General features: G+C 40.3%; 1 protein-coding gene across 10 annotated transcripts in view; it reads left to right on the top strand.

Moving 5' to 3' along the window:
• The window catches only part of RBFOX1 (RNA binding fox-1 homolog 1), a 1,171,935-nt gene that overhangs the window by 454,252 nt on the left and 700,990 nt on the right, over positions 1 to 16,693 (top strand). For 3 of the 10 annotated variants that reach the window (XM_058035428.1, XM_058035427.1, XM_058035421.1), the window contains exon 1: positions 9,939 to 10,028. The exons of 3 other annotated variants lie outside the window; for them this stretch is intronic. The gene's annotated coding sequence lies outside the window, so the exon portion shown is untranslated. Of the gene's footprint in view, positions 1 to 9,936; positions 10,029 to 16,693 lie in introns of those variants that run through there. 4 more of the 10 variants (XM_058035432.1, XM_058035424.1, XM_058035431.1 and 1 more) reach the window with 2 other exon arrangements.

Here is a 16,693-nt window from a genome sequence, read left to right as displayed (position 1 = left end):
GTTCATTCCAGCTCTGAGGTACAGGGCAGGTTCTGAAGCTCTGCTGGGTGCTCATTAGTCACGATTTCTCCTGTGGGATTGCTGGGTGTTGGGGATGTGTGCACTGAGGGAATGACAGAGCCTTGCACTGAAAGTACCCAGGATATTCTTAAAATGTGACATCAGTCTGGAAGTACTGCCTCTGAGTTCAGTGCATGCACACACTTCCCTTTTTCCTGCCACCTCACCAACTCATAAGAAAGCAGCTGCAGAGACTTCTAATCCCATATTCCAAAATGTCAAGGTTAGGATTAGTCCAGCTAGCAGCTCTCTCACAAGGTTTGCTATAAACACTTGCATCAAAAGTGCTGGAATTTCAATTTTCGTGTGATGGTTGGCATTAAGTGAAGGTTTGATATTGATGGATGTTACTAGGCAGTCTCAAAGGATGGAAATAAAGATTGTATTGGTTATAATACCCTCACTCTGTGTTCAGCTTTAGAAGTAGAAGGGCAAGTAGTCAATAGAAGTAGCCCAGAAAATACAAATTCATATCCATTTCATTTCAAGAGACAGATGGAATAAATCTATTTAGATTCCATTCAGGTTTTATTACAGAAAGGTGCAAAGATCCAGCATTCTCCACAGTCTTGTCATGTGTACTTAGCTAGGTGTCAAGGATTTTAGATTTCAATCTAATCTCTCTTAGCAGCATCCCTGGTTCCCTCAGGCAGATCCCTTGATTGCAGTGTCACAATGCTGTGCCTGTGGCAGGGGAATCAGTGCCACTTCACCTCCCTGGGCTGGGCTATCTCAAATCCCTCATGTGCTGTGCTGCCACTGGGACTGTGATCCTGCTTAGAGCCTCTCAGGGCTTGATAAAATAAAATACAAACGCTAATAATCTTGATAAAAGGGTGTGTGGGGCATGCCACTAGGTTTAAGTGGATTTTTACTGATCAGATTGTACTAGGAATTGTTGGCATGGATAGTGTAAATTAACAGTTAATAAATACGGGGTGATACCAAGGAAGAATAATGCAGGAGAAAGCTTTGTTGCAGGACAAAAAAAAAAATAATAATAGCAAGTCTTGTGTGAAAGCTACATAGAACAGAAATAAAAGAAAGTGCAGCCAGTTGTGCTCTATGAAATGTGTGTGTGGATTGCTGGGTTCTTTTCATGCCATGCTGAGGGCAAGGTAGAAATTCTTGTTTCTGGCCTGCTGTAGCCTGTTCACCCCAAAGTGGGTGGAAAAGATGAAAACTGATTATCCACACTCTGTTTTGCAGCTTTATGATTTTTTTCCTCCTGCTTTGAGCTGCAGACTGACTCGTCTTTCTTCTTCCTTTTTTTTTTTTTTTTATTGCCTGCAAAATGTGAAACAGATTTGTTTAGAAAGACAGACACGGTTCTCTTGTGTTTCTGGCTTCTGCTCTGGGTGGCTGGGCTCGGAGCTTGGATGACTAAGCAATTGTGACTTAGGTCTTTCCATCCTTCTGTCCTTCCTTCCTAGAAAGCTGGAAAATGTGACCTTTTCCTCGAGCTTTATGTGTGATTTAAATGCCATTGGTAAAGATCTGGAAAACTTGGGGCTAAACTTTAAAACCAGTTTTGTACCCAAGCTCCTTCTTTACGATGAATAAATTTTTTTGGATGCCGAATGTGTTGAAGGATGCTTAATAAAGGAACGAAATAGCAGCCTCCAGCTAAACTCAGCTTTCTGAGCAGGAAAGTAGAAACTTATTCCAAAAATAGGGAGCAACTATTGCTCAACAAAGTGAGTGGTGCCCACATAGAGCGAGCAGTGCAAAGGCTGCAGCTGGGAGGTTTGGAGCTGAGGAGACTCTGGTGCTCAGAGGGGCTCATCCCATCTCCTGAGGTAGGTCTGCGTGTGCATGCTGAGACAGGGCAGCTTCAGCCAGGATTCCAGGTGAAAAACTGCCCCTGACAGGAGTCAAACACTGTGGTTCCAGCCAGAGGGAGTAATTAGACTTGTTTGCATATTGAACAGCAGCCAGGGGGTTCTGATCCTTCTCAGAAAAGTGCTCCAATTTCCTAAGCTTAGTGTAGAAAAATAAATAATTTTTTGTTTGTTTGGGTGGAGGAGTGGTGTTTTCTGGTGGGTGGTTTGCTTTTTTTTTTTATAGCTTTTAATTTCTTTTTTCTGAAATGCTGAAATACTGTTTGTGTATCATGAAGTTGATATTTCAGAACTCGATATCATTCAGTTGTGATTCCACAGAACTTTCGCTGCTGATGGAATAGTGTTTGGATTCTTACTTTTCATACCTTCAAAACCTTCAGGGACACAGCTTTATGCATATTCATTCTTATAGGAAATGGTAATGCTAAAATTTCCTAGTAAAATCCATCTTCAGCACAGTTGTTTATCAGATCTATGCATTCATTAATAAAGAGTCCCTGCTGTTGTTGGCTCCAGTACAACTTAATTAATTACTATTTGAAATATGGATGTGGTAAATGATCCAACTTAGTGAAACAGGAGAGCAGCTGTTACCTTGTTTTATGTTTGAAGTCACTGCCTTTTCTCCTTATTTGTGTGTGTCATCCCCTTTTTCATCTTCTGACAATGATTCCATAAATTTTGGACTCAGATTCATCTGTAAACCCTGCCCCCTGTTTTGTTTTCCCACTGTGTCATCTTGTTCTCCTCTGTACTCCCCATTTTATCATGTCGTGTTGCACCATCCATTCCTGTCTCTCCCTCTTTTCTCTGCCATAGATTTTCAGAATCCTGGTCTCCCTTTTCTTTCTGGTTCTTTTCTTCAGCCATTCTGAGAGCCAAGTCAGTTGTTTCGTGCTCTGCTGGAGGAATTTTGCCACATTTCCTTGAGATGTATCTCCTGGTGACATGTGCCTAAATGCTTTCTCAAAACAACCTTATGGAATTTGTTAGAAGTTTTCCCTAATTGTTTCCATTTCCCCTGCAGTTTTTTGCTCTGGTCAGTTATTGAACTCGATTCATTTCTGCTCCTCTCTCTACTTACTTTTCTTATTTTTATTTTTTATATTTTTGTATTTATATTTTTATTCTTTATTTTTATTCTATATTGTATTCTGTCTTCCTTTTCTTTTTTTAGTTTTTATATTTTGTATTTTTTATTTTATTCTATATTTTTATTTTTTTTATTCTTCATTTTTTTATTCTATATTCTATCTTCCTTTTCTTATTTTTATTTTCTTTTTTACTGTCTGGAAGAGACCCTGAGAGCTGCTGTTTGCTGACACCTCAGCTGGCTGCAGGGTTCCCTGTCAGCATTTCTGTGCAGGGCTGGAGGGAGGGAAGGGGCACATTTCAGCCCTGAAATCATCAGTTCCATCCTCAGTGCCTTTCCATGGATATCCTGGCACTGCAGGCTGTGTTCTCTCATTTGATTTCTTTTCTGCTGAGGATTTTTTGGAGAGTTTTCTCAGTGAAGCTCTCTGGGTTCGTTAAGCCCTGCTCTGAGCAGGGGGGATGGATGGGATCTCCAGAGGCCCCTTCAGCCTCAGCCCTTCTTGAGATGCTCTGAAGGAGGAGAGAACCAGGAATGATGGAGAGCAAAGGAATGGGTGTAGTGAGCACTGTGTGTTCATGGACAGAAACGCCGTGCAGAGCTCACAAATGCCACAGCAGAAGCTGTTTAACCTGCTTGTCTCAGCACTCAGGATGTAAATCCCAATTGCAAAGTTTCAGAGAAGCTGAAACAGCCAGGGGATAAATCATATTTGACTTTATTCTGAAATAAAGGCAAACAATGAGTAGCATTCTAACTCATTTATTTGTTCTGTTAGCTGTGTGCTGTAGCATTTGAAACGTGCTCTGGCAATATGGTTTTAGTTATTTTAATAGTAAGGCTAAAATGAAAGAATATGTGCAGAAATGTGGGCACAATTTGAGTCCTTGCTGTAGCTCTTAGATACCAAGGTTCAGTGTTTTATTTGTTCCAAAAAGGTTTAATTATTTCAGAACTGAATAGTTAGGGAGGATCTGGGAGTATTTATAGTAGGTAGAACTACAGAGACCCCTAGAAATAGTCTTCAGTGTTTATGCTTTTATAAATATGGGATGAAAAAAAATTATGTTCTCTAGAGACAGAAAACAAGAGTGTTTAATGATGAAAAAAAGTTTGTATGAAATAATTGAAACAAAGGAGAGCATGAGGTAGAGAAAATACTGCAAACAACATAAATGTAGGACTTTCTTTTTAAAGGAGTGTGATTTTCTTAGACTACCATTATAGAATCAGACGTGTACTCTAAAAAGCATCCAAGTCTCCAAGCTATTTCCTTTTTGAAATGAGATGTTGGATTACAAAAAAAAAAAAAAAAAAAAAAAAAGGCTTTATTTTCTTCATAGAAGTAGATGGAAGTCCCTTTATTTCATTTATATTCGATTCTCATTATCCTGGGACACAGAGTAAGGGCTGTGTGAAAAGGAGTAGGAGAAAGAATAAAGACAGAATTTTTCATTGTCCAAAAAGTGTTTTTTCCTTATCCATAGGAACTAAGAAAGCTCTTGTGCTTAGAGGAATGAATAATGATTTATCACTCTTGAAACATATGGAACTGAGTAAGTTCATGGAAAGGTTGTCTGTTGGGTTCAGTTTGCTCAATGGAAAGATGTCTAAAGGAATGATATCAATCTCTGGTTTTTTCCTGTAGCTATTTAAAGGAATCGTATGAAGTTTTAAAAAGGCAAAGTATATCATGTGTTAATAACATGTATTGCTCATTATTATGTGTTATATGAAGTGTTTCCCTACTAATTGCTGTCCTAATAACTTGGTTTTATGCCTTCCTGCTGTCCCTTCAACCTCTTCCTTTATTTTGTCACTTTACTACTAAAAGCACCAGATTCAAAATTATTGATGCCTGGGCTATAAATGTTTATCAACTCTAAGCATTCCCCATGGAGCAGTACCCATTCCCCAGTCTCTTCTGTGTTTGTTTTGCTTTTGGGTTTTTTTTTTTTGTTTTGTTTCTTTGTCATTTTTTGTTTTGTTTTTGAGGTTTTTTGGTTTGGGTTTTTTTTTTTTTTTTTTTGTTCTTTTTGGGTTTTGTGGGTTTTTTTTTTTTCACAGACTTTATTTCTTCTGTTTTGTGCACTGTTTCCACAGATTCTTTATTTCTTCTGTTTTGAGCATCATGTGAGAGGCTCCCAGCTCCACACCCATGGGTGAGCTCTGAGTGCCTGAGCCCTCTGAGGGTGGGGTGGGCAGAGCTTTTTTCCCTTTCCAGCGACCTAAATGCCTCCCAGCACTATCCAATATAATCCATATTCTATAAATAAAATTCCCCAGGTGCTGAGGGTAGACTGAAGGAGCTGCAGGGTCTTTCCCCAAGCCCTTTAGTGCAGGTTGGAATGATCTTGGTCAGCAGGGAGCTCCCCAGACTGGCGGGTGATGGGGAGGGGTCACAGCTGAGCATCCCCAGCTCCTCCAGAGCTCTGGGGTGAATCCCATCAGGCCCTGCTGAGGGTGTTTGTTTATTTCCTTCCGTAGAAATTTCCCTCAAGGTGTTTTGTGAGTGAAGAATTGTCCTGATTGATGGTGTGATAAACAAATACAGCTCAGGATGCCGGAGAGCTGAGTGTTCACCTCCAGGATTGCTTTTGTACTGATGACATGACAGTTTTCATCTCATTTGAAGTCAAATGTGAGTTGTAACTGCAGGTCGGGTAATGAGGGAGTAACCCCAGGTTTTCTGTGCCTGTTGGGATCTGCTTTGGGCAGGTTTTTGCAGTTCTGCTGTTTCCAAAGGTTTTGTTCCAGTCTGGCAGTGGCAGCTGAAGCCATGGCTCTGTCACAGGGCTCGAGGATAATAAAAAAGGGTTTTTTTTTGTGGTTTTGGTTGTTCTGGATGAGGCTCCTGGAGCTCTTGGGCAGACATGACCACTCTGATACCCAGATTGCCATCCTGATAACTATCACAGAGATACCGCTCTGATATCATGGTGCATTTCCATTACTGGTTTCACTAATCCACATTGCCTGCGGGACGAAATGAACAAGAATTCCCCTGTTGAAAAGGAGCACCAAGGGGATGTCAGGATCCATCTGTTCCCACATGGAGAACCAGGGGAACCATGAGCAGAGGTGACACAGCTGTGGCAGTTCTGTGTTTCTGATCAGTGTTTGAGGCGTTCCGGATGAAGTGAGGAGGTGCAGGCAGTGCCTTATCCATGGCTGGGATTATCAGCAGGGTAACAAAGCACAGTGGAGGTGGTAAATGATCATTATCTGCTGCAGGGCAGGAACTGGGACGTGTGATAAATGAAAATAGTGTTTGTGTATGACCAAAAAGTGAGAAAAGCCTGTTCTTACAGGGTACCCCAGTGATCCCTGGGCAGGGTGCTCAGTTTTGTAGGCTCACAGGCTCCCCGGGGATAAGAAAGAATTATCTCTATGTTTTGCTATGAATTCTGATTTTCCTGTAGCAAACCACTGCTATGATATTGAATATTTCCCAAAGAGAAGGAACAAAATCTGTGCAGTTAATAGCAACCTTTTCATGGGTCTGTTAGCAATCACTCCAGAACAGGTAAAACTGTATTGCACAAGGTTTGTAAAGAATACAAGCATGGCTTTGGGAGAATGGCACAAATATTTCTGAAAGCCTTGGCTGGTTCTAATGCAGCACTTCTTCTTAAGATGGGAAAAAAGTATGTTTTTAAACACAATTTTTCATGGTCTGTGTTATGATTTTTTTTTCTGTCTTTATTCACTTGAAGACTTAAAAAAGCCCCCGAAGAACACAATCTGCATTCTTGTTGTGGCCTCAGTTGAGAAGTTAAACATTATTTCAGGTAAATTCCCCCCTGTCCAGGACCTAGTCTCTGGTCAGAGTGGAGATATTTCACTGTGTCAGTGGGCATTAGTTTTATGGATGAAAGGAGGCTTGGTGTTGAGAATTACAGAGGCTTTGCTGGAAACAAATGTTCCACGGCTGACTAATGAGGGGAAAAAAGTGGGAATGGGAGAATATTCCAATATAAATTCATGATGCAAAGTGAAATTTAGTGATCTGGGTACTTGTGGCTAAAGCAGGGAGATTTCTTCTGCCTGGAATATTTATGGAGTGCCACTGGACTGCATTTATTTTGCAAAGCCTTGGACAGAGCACGTGGCATCATGGATTGCCTGACATAACCAAACCACTCAGATTAGGATGCAATTATAACAGAAAGTGATTAAAGGAAAAGTTTTTGGATTTTTTGGATTTCCAAAGGGGTCTGACAAAGATGTTACATGTGCTGTGATGAACCTGGAGTATGGTGAACTCACATTTCAAGAGTTTCAATTTTTTTTTAATAAAGTGCTTTAAAATCTCTATAATAGGAAAAGACTTCAAAAGAGGAAAGATTAAAAAAGAAAAGTAAATAAAAAGGAAATAATATAATTAAGGTTTGACCCTGTAAATTGCTAACCTTCAAAGCTAATGCTGGAGAAGCACAATATTATTAGCAATAAAAAGAATTTGCTTTGCCCTTTTAAAATTACCATAAACCGATTGACTGAAATGGAATGATGTTAATATTTAAGAAGTAGGACACTAGATTCTATTATCTCAGAAACTCTGTCACCTGGTACACTCTGTAGTCCTGTTATCTAATTATTGTCCTTAAATTGCATTAGTGTGCCAGCAATTTGTCTGCTGTTGGAAAAGTAATTGACATTTGAGTTACTGCTTCATATTTGGGAGACTCACTAGGTGGTTCCAAAGAGCCCTCTTCTGTCAAAGCAGATTAGCTTAATTTTACCTAAAAGAAAAGGGAAAGTCTGCGTTTTTGAGTGTGCCATTTACACAGCGCTCTTGTAATTTGGCATTAAAATTCAGGTTATGTATCACAGCTGATTGCCAAGAAAGAAGAGGGTGGGGAGGGGGAAGTGGCAAATTAATAAATGACTTTTTTTTTTTTTGCTTTCAAATTCACTTTAGTGCAGTCTGGTCCTTCAGGGAGGAGTCTGCTGGTGCAGTGTGTCCAGGTTGATCCTTGGCTTTTGCTGTGGTCAGCACTCTGATCTCCAGGGCTTTGCTCACTCCATGGGCTTCCCATGCCATGGGAAGGGATGGGATGCTCCACTTCACCTCCAGAATCCTGACTTTCTGCAGGAATTTCAGTTTCCTCTTAGTGCTTGGAGGAAGAGCACTTCCAAAATCCTTTTTATACAATTTATTTGATGAAAATTTGAAGGATAGTTGTAATTCCTTGTATCCTGGGAAGGGGAGGAGCAGCCTCTGTCCCACCTTGTAGGAATGTGAGTGTCCACAAAGGTTTGGTTTCATGACTCTGCAATCCAAAGCTTGAAGCTTTCCAGACAAATGTAATTTGGGATCTAAAGTTGATTAGAGATGCATGATTACAACATGTGCGTAATAGTTTATGTGACAACTGGAATTAAATTTAAAATATATTTGAAATTAACATGAGGAATGTAGCTGTCTGGTAGTGGTGATAATTTTGCTAATATAATTTGTTTAGAGATTTTCAGTTCATGTTTAAAAACAAGACAATCTCAAATCTCTTCAAAATGTTTATTTTTTTTTCTGCAGGGCTGTTGCATAAACCAAAGTGCATTGCCTGAGCTTATAAGATTGTGTCAGTGCAATCCAAGTGAAGCATTTAGGAATGTCGGTTCAAACTGGAAACCTCACCTGAATTTCTCTTGACAATAACTCTAAAAAAAGATTTAAACCACTGGTTACACATCTCTATAGGTCTCTCTCTACATGTCTCTAAAATATTTCATTTTCCACTGACAGGAATCAGGATTGTCTCTCTGCTCTTGATAACCACATAAATAATTGTGGTTTTTCAATCATTATTATGAAATTGTTAAGGCCTTTTGCAGATCACTTAAATTGATGGACTGTTTTGCAGAAAACATACTTTATCTCTTTCATCTCAAAATACACAAAAAATTAGAAAAAGAGTAGAAAAACGTGAGCTTGATTAAATCTTCAAAGTATCAAAAGGTTGCTGCAATCCTTTGTTTTGGTTTAATTCTTCATTTAAAAAAAGTAGGTTTCAAATTCAAGCGTTTTGCCCAAAAAGTAAATTGAAAAGCAAGGAAGCTTTGAAAAAAAATGCTTGAGTTGATTCTGTAGTCTAAGTGGTGAGGGAGCAGAAGTTTGTAGAGTGAGAAAGGCAACATCTATTGCAAAGAAATCCTGGAAGTGAAGTGTTCCAGAAGAACAGCTGATGCCTGTGCACTGTGCTCCATGTGAATTATGTGCTGCTGCAATTGGAATGTTTGCACAGCACAGCCTTCCCATTTTTCTGTACTGTTTTTTCTTTTTCTGAAATGACCCTGGTGTTATTGCTGCCCAGAAAATTAATAAGGTATTGATAATGATTGGCATTTCTGTATTTGTATTATATTCTAGTTTGTAATAATTATTTGTAATTTATTATAATTATGAATTTGGTGCTGTTACAATTTGAGGAAGAACGAGGCACTCTCCCACCTGATCAGAGAGAAGGTGTCTCTGTTCTCCAGGCTGAGGATTGTACCTGGGGGGGGGGACAGGTGAGGTGACACCTGGGGTGACACTGGCAGAGCCCTCTGAGCCCCCCGAGCCAAATGTGAGCATTATTGCGGTTTAAAATTCTAATAGTGCCAGTAATGAGGCAACTTTGCTATTAAAGCAGGGAAGGAAAAATAACCTTTTCTCCCCGAAGAAGGATGTGTTGGAAAGGTCAGGGCTGCTCGTGGAGGCAGCGAGGGGCCTGGTGGCAATAATGGGAATGCAAAGTTCTTGAAATGCACTGAAAGTGGAAGTTTTCAGCAGGACAAAGGACACTGCAGAAGGAACTGTAATTTCCTAGATTTAGGATTCTTGCTTAGTTAGGTAAGGCCAGGCTTTTAAAGAGCTCAGAATTTCATATTCTCAACCTACACAGCAGCTGCTAGATGTTGAAAATAGCTCAGCTCCTCACAGTTCCTGCTCCGCGAGGCACCGAGCTCCCAGCAGAGTCTGGCTCTCCTTTGGGTGCCAAAATGAGAGCTGAACTCTCATGAAAACCTGACTCTCATGAAAATCTGTGAGTACACTGATTGCTTGGGGAAAAAAGGAATAAAATAATAAAAAAAAATCCATCAACTGGATATGAAAATTACTTATAGCAGTATATTTTATAGTAATTAACTTCTTGGCATGATTGTCATAGTGCTCTGATAATCATGAGTCTTGTTCTCTGAGTAGTTGATGAAGTTACATATATTAAAAATAAAAGGTGACCTGTCTATTTCTAAATATTTCTCATTAATGTCCCTCTTCTTTACATTATCTGGCATCATTTTTTTTTAAAGGCACAGAGAGCAATGAGCATAAGGGCTTTTCCTCTAAAGTTTAATTCAGACAGGGACAACTGCATGTAGAATGTATATTTAATGCAAATATGATGCAAACAATTTTAGTCTGGAGAAATGCTTCTTGAAAGTCTGTTGTCTCTCTCCCTTGCTTTCTAAATTGAAAAAAAATTGAATTTCAGTAGATGAGAAGAGGGAAATTTGCTCTAACATTGCCTAGAGGGAAACTGAAAGAACGGGAGCTGCTAGAAAAATTCATGTCTTCATAATGCTAACATAATTCAAATATAAAATGTTACACCACTTGTTTTTTTTTTTCTGGAGTGGAGCTGGTTTCCAGTGAATCTATGTTTAACAACATGGATAACTGGGTAACACCAGAAAGGGAAAAAGCAGTTGTTGGATCTAGAGAGATCTCTGAAATGTGCTTCTCACATATGTAAGAATGCTGCCTTACAATATGGATTTAACTTTTCCTGCTTTCCAAACATAGTCTCTGTAGCACTTTTGTAAACTTTTCTGTGCCATCATTCCCCTAGAGATAATAGTTTCTAGTGACTTGTGTGGTACAAAGAGAGAGAAAATAAGCCTTGCCATGAATGTTAGATTTCACAATTCCCAGGCTGTGTGATTCTGTACTTTGTCTGACAGCCACCAACACACATTTCATCGTGGATGAATGCTGCTCTATCCTGCAGGATATTTGCAATAAATGTATCTGTGCAAACATCCTGGCACATCTATCTGTGGGTGCTGTAGAGGTGCCTACACATCCCTTACTGGAGGTATGGAACACCTCCTGGAAGGAGGAGAAATCTCTGTACCCAGACAGCAGCAGAGACAGCAGGAGCACCACTGTGCTTCCAAGCAACATTTATAAAGGCTGAGAACAAGTTCACTGCCCACAAGAAAACAAGTACTTTTCTTTTTTTCCCCCCCTTTTGTAGCATCTTAAGCAAAAAATCCCAGGAAATCAAGTTGTGCAGCAAATATAAAAGGCCAAGGCATTAATTTATTGTCAGCTTGTCAGTCGAGCCGCACTGTCCTGTTTTTAGCATTATTCCATTAATGTTAATCTCATGTCACTGGATGTGTGCTGTTTTCTGTGTGTTGAGCTTGTCAGCAGGAAAAGAGAGAATGCAGTCCCACATGACTTCTCCTTTCTCCTCTTCTGCAACCATCTTTGGGTGTGTTGTGGTTTGGGCTGTGGTTGTCTCCCTGTGAATCTGTAGGCGTTGCACAAAGCAGAGGTGTGGGTTCCCTGCACTTACCCAGGAGTCAGAATTAACTTGAATTAACTTGGCTCTCCTGATGCCTTTTTGGGCTACCTAAAAACCAGAGGCCAGACAGAATTAAGGAAATAAAAGGCAGGTCTATTTTTTTGAGAGGCCTTCGGGTACATTTAGGGCAGATGAAGCCCCCCAGGGCCTACGCCCAAATAATGGATGATGGGCTGTGAGTTTTCATATATTTTTCTAAGTTTGGTCCATTTGCACATTGGAGGTTAATCTGCCAATTACAGCTTCAGGTAATGAAGTCATTCACCCCAAGTTTGCTCCCCCCCAGCTCCCTTTTGTTTCCATCTCTGGGGCCTGAGGCAGTGAGGAGTCCTTGACTCCCAGGCCTGGACAGGAATTGTTGTGTCTGCCCAAAATGGGACAGCAGCAGCTCACACTGTGTGTGGAGTTTGGAGTTATACACTAAAAACTGCAGGATGACAAATACATGAAAACTATAAAAGCTGAAATCCTAATGCATCACTCTGAAAGGAAGGATCCCATTGTCATGGTGCAGTGGCAGAACCATGTTTGCTCCCCAGGTTTCTCTCCTTTGGTCCCACACACAAACCAAAATGATTACTTATCAGTGTGTTTTTCTTTTCATCATTTTTACAATTAGAATATTTTCCTCAATATGTTTGAAAAAAAAAAATCACAGTATTTTCATCCATTTTCCTTTTATTTTTAATTTAAAAATCCATTCCTAATCCCAAGAGCAGCTCCTGGCAGGCTGGCAGCCCCAGGCCAGGGCAATGGGCAGCTGTGGGTCTGAGCCCCTCTGCTCTGCAGCCACCAAAGCTGCTGAAAACCCTGCTTGGAGAACCACGGCAAGGAACAGGGAGAGCCTGGAATGTCCTCTGCCTCTGCTCAGCTGAGCCCAAGGCTGACCTCAACATCTTGTCTACTTGAAGCTACAGAGCAAATTTCCCGTGACATTATCTACAGAGGAATTTAGAAAATATGTAACTTCCTTTCTTTTTTATTCCCCAACTATTTTTAAAAGCAGTAGTGGCATCTTTTTTTTTTTTGGGTTTTTTTTTGGTTTTTTTTTTTTTTTTGCCGTTTACACAGACTTACTCATGCAAAATGAATATTTTTTAGGATAAGTGCCAGAAGGCAAAAAATTGTTATCTTTGAATTGAGCTGTTTTAAAGAAAGTCACCTTGAAAATGTATTTATTTATGAAACTTTTATGTCTGTAGGCTTGCGTGAGTGGACATCTAAATGTAGCACAGAGTTGCTAACACAGAGCTGCTGTTGCTGAGCAGCACCTATAAAACTACAGGCAGTTCAATTCAGCTGAATTGACAGTCAAAAAAATGAATATGTGGTCTGCCAGATTTAAAATATACAAATAAAATGTCAAGTCTGGATTTTTTAGGGCAAGCAGCATAGCTTAACTTGAAAACTAAAGTCAGAAACACCTAATTTTTATGGAATAAATATGCAGATATTGTGAAATGGCTGAAGTGTGGGCACAGTGGTGGTTTCTGAGTGCTGAGAGATCCTGGTGAGTCTTTGGAGGGTTTAATGGTTGAAGCAGAAGATTCTTTTTCTTCTGAGACATCAGATTGCAAGTTTCTGATGCTGTTCACAGTCTTACCCAAAATCATCATTTTTATGTCTCTGGAGAAAAAAATTGAAAGACAATAGCCAAAAATATTTTTTAATATGTTTTAATTTTTCTAGTAAGTGCTAAGGGATCCTTGGTAAATGTGTTTTCCTCTTTATCCTGTTTCTGTTTCTCATGCTATTTTTGAAAGGATTTGCCTTTTAGCCATATTGGCTTTACATACTTGATCCATCCAAGAGCTGAATTGTCTGTGGGTCAAATTATTTTTTTTAATATGACATTTTTCTAGGACTATTTTTGCCTTGCTTTCAGCAATCAGAATGATCTGTGGTACAAGTTCCTTGTCACTGTGCTGTGCCCTGGAGTTCCTCTGCTGTTTGCTCACAGGAAATGGGGCAGTGTGTCATTTGGTGTGGTGACAGAGAGAGAATCAGGAGAAGGAAAAACTGAGAATTTTGGAATGCAGGCAGGCAAAAAAATCCCCAGAATCTTCAGTATTTCCATGTGTAGGCTGCCAGTCCTGATGCTTTGGGGGAAAATGTTTGTTCCTTGCTCTCTCTTCCCCTGTTGCCATAATAAATTAATCCTGCTTTGGGGAGTTAAGGGGGCTCCTCTCAGAGCTATGATTGTGCTCGTGGAATAACAAAATTTGTGTTAAGCTCAAAAATATGAAAGAAAATCCTTGTTTTGGTTTAGAAAGGACAGGGTTGTGTGGGGCTGGCAGGGAGAGGGAAGCACACACCCTTTCTGATTAGTTCTGTACTCTCAGGGGTAGAAATCATAAAGACTTTCCAGTCTTAGACCTGATATGATGTTTGTTTGTTTTTTTTAATGTACCTTCCAGTGGCAATTTCCCTCCCTTGCAGCTTCAGCCCTTTGCTCTCTCAGTCTCTGTTCTTTTGCCAGCAATGCTCTGGGCTCATCCTCTCACTGATTTTTGGGCAGGTTGGGTTAGGTACCAAAGCATGGTTTGGTGATTTCTCCCAGTGATTGTTTGATTCAGGCTGCTTGATTTGGCATTTTAAAGGAAACCAGCAGAGAGCCTCTTGGGGGGCTACAGGGGAGCAAAACCCTTGGTTTGCCTCTCTTGGGGTTTAATCTGTGTTTGTATCTCATGGGGTTCCTCCAGCTGGGCACTTCACAGCCTTTACTGAGCTGAGCCCCCGACTTTGGTGCCAGGGAGGGAGGAGCTGCTGCTGTGCCTGGAATAAAATCACACAGACATCAATAAAAGCACACACACACACCAATAAAATCACACAGACACCAATGAAAGCACATGGACACTAAGGGATGTACCCAAAGTTTCTCCACAGTGCAATACCGTGTCCCACATTGCTGGACCTAATCTAGGGGTTTTGGTTTAAGTGATACTCACTTGTGAGTCCTTTTTCAAAACTATTCAAAATCTTCCAGGTTCAGGTTTCAGGTGAAGGCTCTGAACAATAAAAGTTCCCTTCCTACCCTGAAATGCTCCCAGGCCAGGAATGGGAAATGGAAAGGGCACACAGCTCTGCGGAGTTGATTCCTGCCTAAAGTCATACACAGCAGAAGGATAAAATATTACCCATTTCTTAAAATAATTCCCTTAATTTCATTTTTTCCTGGATATTTCCCCACTCCTTGTTTGTCTGATAGTTCAAAGGGGGCTTTATGTTTTGCTTGTATTTCAAAAGCTCTGTTTTAGTGACATGTTTAATGGGAATGGCTTATTTGGAAGTTAATATGAATTATAGCTTGATAGGATAAAGAGCATGTTTAACAATTTATAAATATTAAAATTGGAACTGTGCATTTGGCCTGCCTGCTGTGCTGGGGGTGGGGGATGCACACACAGGATTTTTGTGACTGGTGCTAAAATGCTGGAGGATGCTTTTACATTCCTGAGGGTTCTCTGAGGTCTGTAAACAAAATCCATATGATAGAAACACTGTTGGTTTTGCAATAAGCTTCAAAGTTCTGGTTTTTTCTTTTCATTTATTGCTCAGTCATGATTATCAAACAAACAAGAACATATTTCCCCATAGTTGTATAAAATAACCATATATGTCATACAGATACTTTAAAGAATTATTCTTTTTTCAAGAAGGAAAGTAATTTTTAGGTCTTTAGAGACTGAAAACAGAGAAACTTGGATTTTTTAGAAAAGCAGGAAGCTGAGAAGAGGACTAATGGCAGAAAATAGCTGGCTCTCTATGGTGCTGGGCTAAGAAATTGAGAAGTTCTGAACTCCAGAGATTGCTGAGATGTGGCAGTAGGAGCTGCAGGTGTTCATGCTTGGTACCTGGCAGGGTCTGAGAAGAAATGGGATATAGCCAAAGTTCACAGTTAAAATGCTGGGATAAGGTTTTAAATCCAGAGCCTCGTTTAGGAGCTTTCTCTGAAAATGTTCTGATTGATTTAGCAGGAATAAGAAAGTTTCTAGTCTAGTTAAATGCTTGAGAAGGTGGTAGAAGACTTCAAATATAGATTTTACTGAAACAAAAATAAACTATTTTCATTGCACTTCTGTCTTGTTATATTCAAAGAAGAATCCAGGCCTTGATTGCTTCATCAATTTAACTCAGAGAGATTACAGTACCCTAATTGTGCCAGGGCTCCAATGGCTCTGTTCATTCCCAAAGAATTTCAAAGGGGAATTCTAGATGGTAGTCAAATAGGATATGTGAAAATCATCTTTAGGAGAGAGATGGATGAAAGAAGCAGCTAAGTACTGAATATGGAAATGAAGTCCATCTCTGATCACTGGGGAAAGGCTCCAGCCTGGAACTGTGGCAATTCAAAGCTCGAGCAAAGGAAGGCAGAGCTGCAATATGTTCTGAGTGAGTGCTGAAATTCAAAGCTTACACAGTGAGCAAGCAACTCCCCCTCCCAAAAACGTTGAGAAAATCTCATTCTCTTCACACTAGATTGAGACTGGAAATAATGCAGTTCATCTCATCAGTGCCATTTTGCTACCTTCAGCCCTGTGTTCCATATCCCAGGCTAATAAAGCTGCTCTTTTGTATTCCTTTTTTCATTAAAGAATTTACTGAGGACCAAAGTGGTCATTTCACATGGACAGCAGAATAATTTCAAACGCTCTAAGAAGAAAAATTGCACACAATTTTTTGCTCATTTCTCCAGGAACTGGAAATGCTGTGTGGATTGTTTCCAGCTCTGCCCCAGGGGGGGCTGGGACACACCATGGAGGCACTTGCTGGATTTAAAAGGCTTATTTGTGGAATTACAGCTGAGATATGAAAAATGGCTCCGTGAAGAGCTGGTGCCTATTGCAGGGTTATAAAAGAAATTCCTTGTTTCCTTTGAAGGATGGTTTAGATGTGAGTGGAGTGTTCAGCCTGCTGCTCTCAGGGGATGCAGGAGCCTTGGTGCCTGGCAGCATCTCTGGGAAGTACCAGGGAGCAGAGGAGTGGTGGGAATGATGCATGGATGTGTTTGTGTTCCCTGCAGCCCCTCTGAAAGCCTTGCTTGGATACCTGGGAGGGACATCCAGGAGGTTGTGGATGGTCCTGGGCACCACGGAAAGGAAGTTTTTCTGTGT

Source organism: Melospiza georgiana, chromosome 16 (assembly GCF_028018845.1).
Source record: "Melospiza georgiana isolate bMelGeo1 chromosome 16, bMelGeo1.pri, whole genome shotgun sequence".
Classification (NCBI taxonomy): Eukaryota; Metazoa; Chordata; class Aves; order Passeriformes; family Passerellidae; genus Melospiza; species Melospiza georgiana.
The sequence above is the reverse complement of the archived record's forward strand: the minus strand, read 5'-3'. Positions and strand labels throughout refer to the sequence as shown.